The sequence below is a fragment of the Malus sylvestris genome, chromosome 7, assembly GCF_916048215.2.
Source record: "Malus sylvestris chromosome 7, drMalSylv7.2, whole genome shotgun sequence".
Taxonomy (NCBI): Eukaryota; Viridiplantae; Streptophyta; class Magnoliopsida; order Rosales; family Rosaceae; genus Malus; species Malus sylvestris.
Window position 1 is genome coordinate 13103088 of NC_062266.1, and position 9614 is coordinate 13112701.

Sequence of the window (9614 nt, forward strand, 5' to 3'; positions counted from 1 at the left end):
CTTAAAAATCAACCTTGTCCTCAAGGTTTTAACTTTGGAAATTCCACCAGTATTCTTTTGATTGATATGGTAGTGGATCGAACTTGAGTAACACATTTTATCAAACAGGTTGAAAGCAAGAAAGGTCGTCTCATCATCCAACCCAAAGGGCTTTGCTGCCTCCAAAAAATCGTCCTCAGTAGATGGCTGTCTCCAAAACATCGTCCCCAATAGACTTCAAATTAAAGAGGCCTGGACTAGATGTCCTCCTATGTCACGAATCAACTCATGGAAGCTAAGCTTCAAATGCACAATAGTACCATTTTTCATGACTTCACCATTACAAACAAGACATTTAGAACTCCGAGCATTTTTGGTCTAAACATTCGAAGTAAAGAACCCGCGAATATGTGTACCCCCGGTGTCAGAAATTGGCATATGATAGCCTAATTGAAGATCACAATCATTTGTCGAGTAAATCGAAAACCTTTTCGTTCTTCCCAGCCAAATCACTCCCAAAAAAACCCAAAACTTTCTTGAAATTTGGAATTGGAACGGAACAGTGCAGATCACCATCGTGGTATTTACCGTAGTCGCGAACCTTTGTGAATTTCTTCAATATGGGTTGTAAACAAGGACGAGTCTTGGGCTTGTATCTCAGACGAAACGGAGAGAAGAACTCATATGCTTTCTCTCGGGCCTGAATCTTTTCCTCATGGAATGATTGAAGCTTGAGAACGACTTGATTCGATTTAACAACAGATATGTGAGAAGCCATTTTGATGAACGGCGAATGCGAATTGGGACAGGAATAAGGATACCCAATGTTGGGGCCAAGATTAGGGTTCATCCTTTGACGAATCTTGGGATCTGTATGCATCAGTTTTGATGAATTGTCGCCACCTGAAGACCCCCCACCACCCCTCGCAACGAGACATTGGAGTTTCTGTAGAATCAATTCATAGTTGGACTTTATTTCGTTTGCAAATCTGCGAACGTGGTTTCTGAATTCTTCACACGAGACTCCATTGCTGTGTGAAACTACAAAAAAAATGAGCTTTCGGTACAAAACAAATGACACAATTGAGAATTTTATGTCAGTTTGATCACCAAAAAGCTTAAACAGTTCTCATTCTATAGAGGGCATCATCTATTGTGCCCAATGTTAAAAAAAGCAGACACAAAACAGTAATGGGCACGGAAACCGTGCCGAATGGGGTCAAATGACAACTTTTTTACTGAATATGGGCACAAAAAATATTTTGTGTCTATAAAAATTATTTGTTAGAGGCACTATATGTTCTCAATATTTTAGCCTCAAAATAAGTTAGCAATAATGTTGTTCAAATTTTTTTTTCGCAAGAGCCGAACCTCAGATCTCTCACTTATAAGTAAACAAGAATACCACTACACCATAATACTAAATGACGTGTTTTAGATTTACAAAGGATCATTTCCAGGTGCAAGAATGTTTGTTAGATTCGTATCTTTTTTTAGTTGCTTTTTAGATTGTTATCTTCCTGCATGTTTGTTTTTTATACTTGGTGATATGGTTTTTGGTTTTATAGCAAGTGTTTATTTATTTTTTTTAATGTATTAAAAGTCCTACCTGCAGTGACTCATGACCAACAATTGTGCTCTTAGGGTCGGTCTCTGTGCAAAATTTAGTTGGTCTTCAGATAAACAAATGAGTTAATAATTGTAGATTCCTTTTTATGACACTAATGATAGAAATTATGTCCACTAAATATTAATAAATAATCAATCACTTTACTTCTCATTGGGTCTTCAAATAGAGAATATATCTTAATAATTATAAATTCCTTTTTTGACACAAATGTTAGAAATTGTGTCCAGTAAACATTAATAAATAATAAATCACTCTATAGCAAAAGAATATGTTGGCACAATTATGGATTTGTGCCTTTATTCTAGTATAAAACATCCACACTTCCTTACTAATTTGTATATGGAAATTTAGAAGGTTGCTTCATACACTTGTGTTTCTTTTGAATTTGATCAAGTTCTACATCATTGAGAATGGCGGACAGGCAATGTCATGGAGTTAGAATTGGAACCAAATCTCCAACATCACATTCTTCTATTGCTTCCAACATTACAACAACAAATTCCACAACGAATCCTCTTGCTCAACGTCCACGACAACTTGTTAATGTCGGGCGTCGTTCTATTGATAATCAATACATTCTTACTATTGTTGCTGATGATCGCCTTGGCTACGTATTACCCTCCAATAACGGATGTGTAAGCGCACCTCAAGGACGTGTATTGCCAGCATGGGCAAACCCAGGTAGGACAGAACAATACCCTGTCAATTTGGTTTCTGTTGAAACAACAACTGAAGAGTCTACTAGTTCTATCATTATTAGTGAAGAACCACGCACTTATCAAGCACAAATCCGTCCTAAAGGCCTATCTCTCCCACAGATAAGCCATGAAATATGCATAATGTTACATTTGAGATTTTAAGCAGCGATGACAAGCACAATTAATATATTTTGTATTATGTTATATTTCACTGGTGTGTGAAAATATAATTATCTTATGCTATGCTAGACTCCTCTTGGGTCCTTTTATCAACTTATGTAGTATTACAATATAATAACGTTTTCTTTCTAATTGGCCCATGATATAGATACTCTCAGCATTGTATATTTTTTTGTTGACAATTATGTTTCCCGTCTGGTTCATACAGAAAAAGAAAAAAACAGAGAAAAAAAAGAAAAACGAAAAGAAAAAGGAAAAAATAAATAAAAGAACAACGCAAGCCTTTTATCTTGCTAAACACAATTAACCCTTGATAGAACTTCAAAATTAAAACAAAATTGGACTATAACTAATAATGGCTTTGTGAAATCCCGTTCTCAGAATTTCACTATTAATTACATATCTTGTTATTTAAATTCGTATTTCACGTTTATGTTATTTTCATTAGTTAATTTTAATTCCGTTGATTTTTTGAATTAAATCGAATAACTATTGGGTTTGAATTTTCATAATCAATCTTTAAAATTCGTTGACCTTTCAAGTTCACAATTGATGTTTTCAAATAGATCTCAAGACCACGAACGTATAAACGAAAACCGTTTGCGAGTTCGGATTATAATGGTATAGTTACAGACATTTAAAGTCGTTTCACTAAAATATAAATGGTGGAGGACCAATCAGAATTTATAAGGGGTTGAGCAACCAATCAGAAATCAGGAAGAAAAAATAAATTACTATGCGAATTGATGCTTGAGTTGCGCTTTGCCATATCCCGGAGGCAGGGTATGATAGACGTACGGATACTTGATGACATCAAGTGTCAATCCGGGATTTATGTCGAGATCGGGGAGTGACAAGCTTGTAAAATTGGATTTAGATTAAGTTTCCTCTTCTCCAAATTCAAAAACTTGGGTTTCCACCACCACATTACACAATTGTGCCCACTAACTCTTATAATAATAATTAAAAAATAGTTGTTATAATAATAATTATGCCCACTAACTCTTATAATAATAATTAAAATTCGACCCTAATTCTGTCCCGGGTCCCTTCCATCTCTTTTCCTTTACTTTCCTCTTCCGCTCTGCCTCCCTCAGATTCTTCTTCTTACCTTTATCTTTCTTTCTCCAACCCCTCTTTCTCTCTCTACGTTCTCCAGACAAATCGTGGAGGCTCTTGAGTTTGGGAAGATCGGGGGTCTGGTATGAGGGATCAAGGGAGGGGGTGGGTTGGGTTTGGGAAGATCGGTGGATGTAGAGCCTTAATGGGAAATCGCGTTGGGATCCGAGTCTGATAGGGAGGGATCATGGGAATGAGGTGTGCCGGGTTAGGAGGTGTTGGTGAGGGAAGGGCAGGTGCAAGTCAAAGGGGAAGTGAGGAGTCGTGGTCCTCATCAATATTTCGTCGTCGTCGTGGAAGCTTTTGAATTCGGAGTCAGCCGCACCTCCATTGCTACCTCAACAAGCTTCCGCTTTTGGGTTCGACCTCGATCCGCACCAAGCTTCAAAATTTCGGTTCTGTCAGCCCAATATCGCTCTAAAGCACGCAACAAATGCGCCCATTGTTCCGGTCGTACGAGCGTAGAGTTCTTCTGGTTTTTCTTCTTCCCATTTTCTGGAAAAATGGTTCATGGGTTTTCAATGTTATTGCATATTCCATTCAAATTATGATTTGGGTGTCTCGGATTTTAAATTTTAAATTTTGGCATGGCTTCTGACTCCATATTGTTGGTTGCTCGTAGGTTAGGTCCCAGACTCCAAATTTTACAAAGTCAAAGCGATTTTGAGGTACGAAAACAATTCACTCATCTGTTTGGTTCTTAATTTTGTTTAAGTTGATTGTTTATAACTCTGCATGTCTGCTGTGCTTTTTTCTTCTATTACTTTTGTGTGTGGAATACATGAGGTTATGGGTTTTAATTTCATCTAATTATTTCTTAATCTTTGCTATAATTATGGGACGAGCTAGGCCCTGGCGGGTTTCGCATGTTTCTTTGGTAAGAACTGTTTAATCTTAAACACAGTTTACTGCATATTAATTGGCATTGCATTTTGCATTGGCATAATAAAATTAGGAAAGCAACAAATTGATGTTTCAAATTTTGTTGATTGAATGGCAGGAAGAATAGCTCTCTGTTTCTAAGCATGTGCAGTTATCTAAGCACCATCCCATCTTCTTCTGCAGTTGCCTTTAATCCTTTTTACACACTCAAATCCATTTGCATATTTCGAATACATAGTCATGTCTGATTTGGATTGGAGTTCAAACACGATAAACATTGAAGGTTAATGAAATTCTAATCTAGAGTGCGATTGATGTCACTGGACCTAAATTTTGATTGCGGTGTGGCCTGTTGTGACATGTCAAAAGATCAATTAGTAGTTGTTAGTTGTCCACTATACAATTCATTTCTGGAATTTAATGAAAATTACTTGTGATTATTGCTTGGAATTATAGATAAGATTTCGAAAAGTTAATTCCTTTTATTGCTTCTTCTTGTTCGTCATTGCAGATGCTCATAAAGGATATAAGGTGATGGGTACAATGTTAGTAATTAAAGGGTCGTTTGTTGACAGATTGCTTGAACTATTGAATAATGTTGCAATTTTCCCCCATATTCCTGATGTTCTTTCCTCTTGTTTTTTCATCATGCCATACTTCGTTTTTGGGTTCATCTGTAAGTTTTTGTTGAATCTTGGAACCAGTTTTGGCAGTTGGTTGTTGATCCTGCCACCAAAGAACTATTGCATTATACTAGCGAGTGACTTTTGTATGTACACAATGCAATTACTATCCGAAAATTGTTAATTTAGTTGGTGCTTGATGATCTCAATTCTTTGTTTTACGAGCTTTGTTCCAGGCCGCATTATGTAAGGGTTATCTATTTTCTAAATGCAGGTGAGTGATTTGATCAATTCTAGTCTATATGTATTTGCTCCCACATATTTTACTGCCATTCAAGAAGTCTCCAGTCATCGAGAAGGCAGAGGTTGGTCTTTTTCTTTCATGGCATTATAGTTGTGGATTGGTTTGCACTTGGGATCAAATTCTGGCTCTAAAAATATTATATCACTTTATTTTTAATTATTGAGAACAAATTTGGCCTCAACACGGGCTACAAATTTGGCCTCAACACAGGCTATTTTCTTTTATCCCTTTTAAGTAAATATTCATGAATCTTTCACAGTGGGTAAATCATTTATTTTCTTGCTAGGCGAGATACTAGAAGGATTTGGTTGCTTACATGGTGCTTATATTTGTATGAGTCGATTGTAGAACTAAATTTTAGAAGCATGTTTTAGCTCTGCCCTTAGTTTAATTGGTATCTTGGACGTGCATGTAAAACCAGCCAAATAATTTATTACTGATGGTATCACTATTTGGTTTGATTTTGAAATTTTGAATTTATGTTTTTTTTTTAAATATTTAACCTATTGGGCACAATAACAAAATTGTGCAAACATGGCTTGGAAGAGTCATTTGACACAGGTGTCAGAACAGAGGCACAAATACCCCAGATTGGTGCTTAACTGTTTAAGCACCAAAAGTCATATTGTGCCCTTTCATCAAAGGTGACACCCACAGAGGGCACATACAATATAATAGTAGTTGCACTGTTGCCATTGGTCTATGGGCACATATGTTGGTGCCCTTTGGCCTCAAAGGGCACAAATAATTTATAGTGCGCAGTGCCCATATTTTTTGTAGTGTGAAATGCGAGTCGAATACATTGAGAAGGGAACGTGAGGACTGGCTCGATACCAATGATAAAACCCCAGTTCAACCTTTACCCAAATGTAAGAGATACTAACAAGAACACTAATACAATCAAATATTCATTCACCTTTGCATCTGTACATATCTTAGCTTATATAGCTGGTTGCAAGCTAAAGATCTCCAACTCAACAATTGAGATACCTAGGCTAACTAAGTGATGCTACTTGGCATCCTAACAGACATAATCTTACCCTCCCAACTCTTTACCTTAGTTTCCACATGATCTTTTAGTGCACGGAATATTTTACGTTCATCTTTTCCTACAGCAGTAGGCAGACGAAGGTACCTTTCAGGAAGGAAGAATGTTAGACTTAGTATGCATCCTTTATTTACAAATTTGATATTCAAATTCAATGACCTTGTAAAAATTCTTATTCAATTACAATTTATACGTATCCTTTATTTCATTACGAGTTATGTTTTAAAAATGTGGATGCAAATATTCGGCACGAACCGAAACCAAAACTGAAACATTCAGTATGGAATCGGTATGAAATGTTGATTTGTTCACCAAGATAGCATCGAACCGAAATAAATTAAAATACATACATATATATATATATATATATAATTATATATAATTCTAATTTTAAATATATGATAAATAAAATTTGGAATTATTATAGTCGTCCGATTATGTTGAGATTTAATCTCAACCGTTGTATCAAAATTAATCTTCTCTTTCTCGACTTCACCTCACTCTGCTCTCGACTCGTCCTCCCTGATTCTCGATCTCTCTTCTCCCTAATTCTCCGTCTCTCGACTCCGACCACACAAACCCACACGAGACCACAGTGACCATACCAGCTCTTTCTCAAGAGACTCCTGTGTCAGTCCCCTGGTCTCTTTGTCTCTCTCGCTTGAGACTCTTCTATCTATTGACCAACAGTTTCGCGAGTTTCTTTCTTTCTTTCCTAGTTTCGCGGGTTTTGAAATTAAGATTGGTGTCCAAGTGCATTTCAAGATAACTTTCATTTTTACTAAGCATTAGTTTAAAAAATATTTCTTCTAAAAACGCTTTTAGTAATTTAAAAATATTCCAAATGAACCCTACATAAATAAATTCTAAATGAAACTCGTAGGAAACTAATCAAGCTTGCAAAAACTGTGTTTATTATTGCAACTTTGGCAAGGTGGATACATAATAAAATGTTTGTTTTTCACTTTGTTATTACAAAGTGAAAAACCATTAATCATTTGTCTAATTTAAGGGGAACAGCAACAAAGTGTCTCTTCTCCATGCCCTTGTCCGGGAATGCACACCCCATTTTTTGAATTGCCGCCGAATGCACTCCTGGACACATTCCAGTTTTCCAAACTTGGTTGTGCAGACCGAGTAGCAAAAGGGGTCGACTGCCTTCATCACTCCCACATCTACATGCAAAATAGAAAGCAATGCCAAATCTCAAAGGGTTAGTGTAAGTATAGCATGCAGTATCAAAATTTCGAAGAGAGGATTAATACACTAGCCGCCTATTCGAAGAGAGGATTAATACACTAGCCGCCTCGCTAAGCGGGTTCTAGGCGGGCGCCTAGGCATCTTAGGGGGATTTAGGTAAATTTCTTATATATTTTATGAATTAATTAAATTTACTATATCAAATGTAAATAATTGTTGACTAATATGCTATTTCTTATAGAAGAACATACATATGTGAATGTTTTATGTACATATATGATATGCTTGCCTAGGAAAAAAAACAAAATATTATCTAAATAATTTATAATTTATATAAGATTTATATATACACACACACACACACACACAATATATATCCCAAACTTTTCAAAATATAAAAAGCCCATAATGGGTGATTTTCATTGTTAAAACCATCAAACTGTCCGCCTTCTTTCACATCACCAGTCCACCTTCTTTCACATAGTGGATGGTTTTCATGATTAAAACTAGGCTGGAAAAAAATCCAAAAAATCCCAAACCAAACCAAAAAAATCCTGATCCCAAACCAAAATTCCCGAAATTTTCGGTATTTAATCCCGAACCAAACCGATATTTTCGGTACGGGATTCGGTTTTGCATCTCAATTTTTTCGATATTCCCATACCAAACCAAAAATAAATATTATATATATATATATATATATTTTAATTATAAGAGAATTATTTCAACCGTTCATTATTTTGGATTTAATCTATGCCGTTCATATGTTTTTAGGTCAGAATCCCATTTCACAGTTCACTATTGTTCCATTGTTTCTATCGAATAGCCGAGCCCTAATCTCGTCTCTAATCTCTCCCTCACCGAGCCGGCAAGCCCTCATCTCATCTCTCTCTCTGTGACGAATTCCGGCCAGCCATCGGCCCACCACCACACCTGACTCTCCAGCCTTCCTTCATCGCACAGCCACCTCTACGCCACCGCTCTCTCTCGCGATCTCTCTCTGGGGTGATTTTCTCTCACAGCCACCTTCACCATTATATATCTCTAGCCACCTCTATGCCACAGGTCCACCTCAGGCATCCTCTTCCTTCTTCTCCTTCTTCTTCTTCCTCCACCTCAGGTAAAAAAGTTCGTAACTTTCGTGTTTCTTACTCGTAAGACTGTTTGGATGTATATGTCATTCTGTTTGAATTAATGTTTGGGATTTAAGACGGTTTGGTTGAACTTTGAACTCGTGGGTAGTCGAGATTTGGTTGGATGAAGATCAATGATGTTGTAGCAATTAATGTTGTTGTGCGTGGATGCTAATGTAACTGTAGTGGTATTGACTCTTGAGTAAGTTTCGAATGTCCATTATGTTTCTGATGGACATCAACTTGCAATGTAGCACTTTTAAAACCAATAAGCATAACTTGAAGGCTGCCCCAAGAACCCTGGCTCATTATTTACAATACCAAGATGTAGCACATTTCAAACATCCTCCCAAGTAACTTGTTCTCCATAACCTTGTCTCTGGGGATAAAAATAGCACCTGATTCGACATAAAAAGTTTTGATTTCTGTGTTAATCTGAGTTTTATTGTTCCTATACATGATGTTTGCTTGCTCTCTCTGGAGCTAGTATTCATATATATATATATATATATATATATATATATATATATATTGATGCACAAAACCGGAGGTCTCGGTAAAACGTAAATCCGACCGTGAATCTGCAAGTAATGTAAATAACACAAGATGTATCGTGGTTCACCCCAAGGTTTGGGCTACGTCCACACTGATAGTATTGTATTTCTCTGATAAGTGAGGGAAAGAGAGAGCTCTGAGGGTGAGAGCGTTGAGAGGGGTGAGGAGCCTTAGGAATTGGCCTCTTCTAATTGTGAGGGTGAGGGGTCCTTTTATAGAATAAGGACTCCTCACTTATTACATATTTGCCCTTTCCTTTACCA

The 9614-nt window shown here is 36.7% G+C and overlaps 1 long non-coding RNA gene across 1 annotated transcript; it reads left to right on the forward strand.

Moving 5' to 3' along the window:
* The first annotated feature begins 3542 nt into the window (after window positions 1-3542).
* On the forward strand, window positions 3543-6266 carry LOC126630011 (uncharacterized). The gene is made up of 5 exons (XR_007625925.1): window positions 3543-4081; window positions 4229-4274; window positions 4456-4483; window positions 5386-5476; window positions 5964-6266. It is a non-coding gene; the product is annotated as an uncharacterized LOC126630011 (long non-coding RNA).
* The last annotated feature ends 3348 nt before the right edge of the window (window positions 6267-9614 follow it).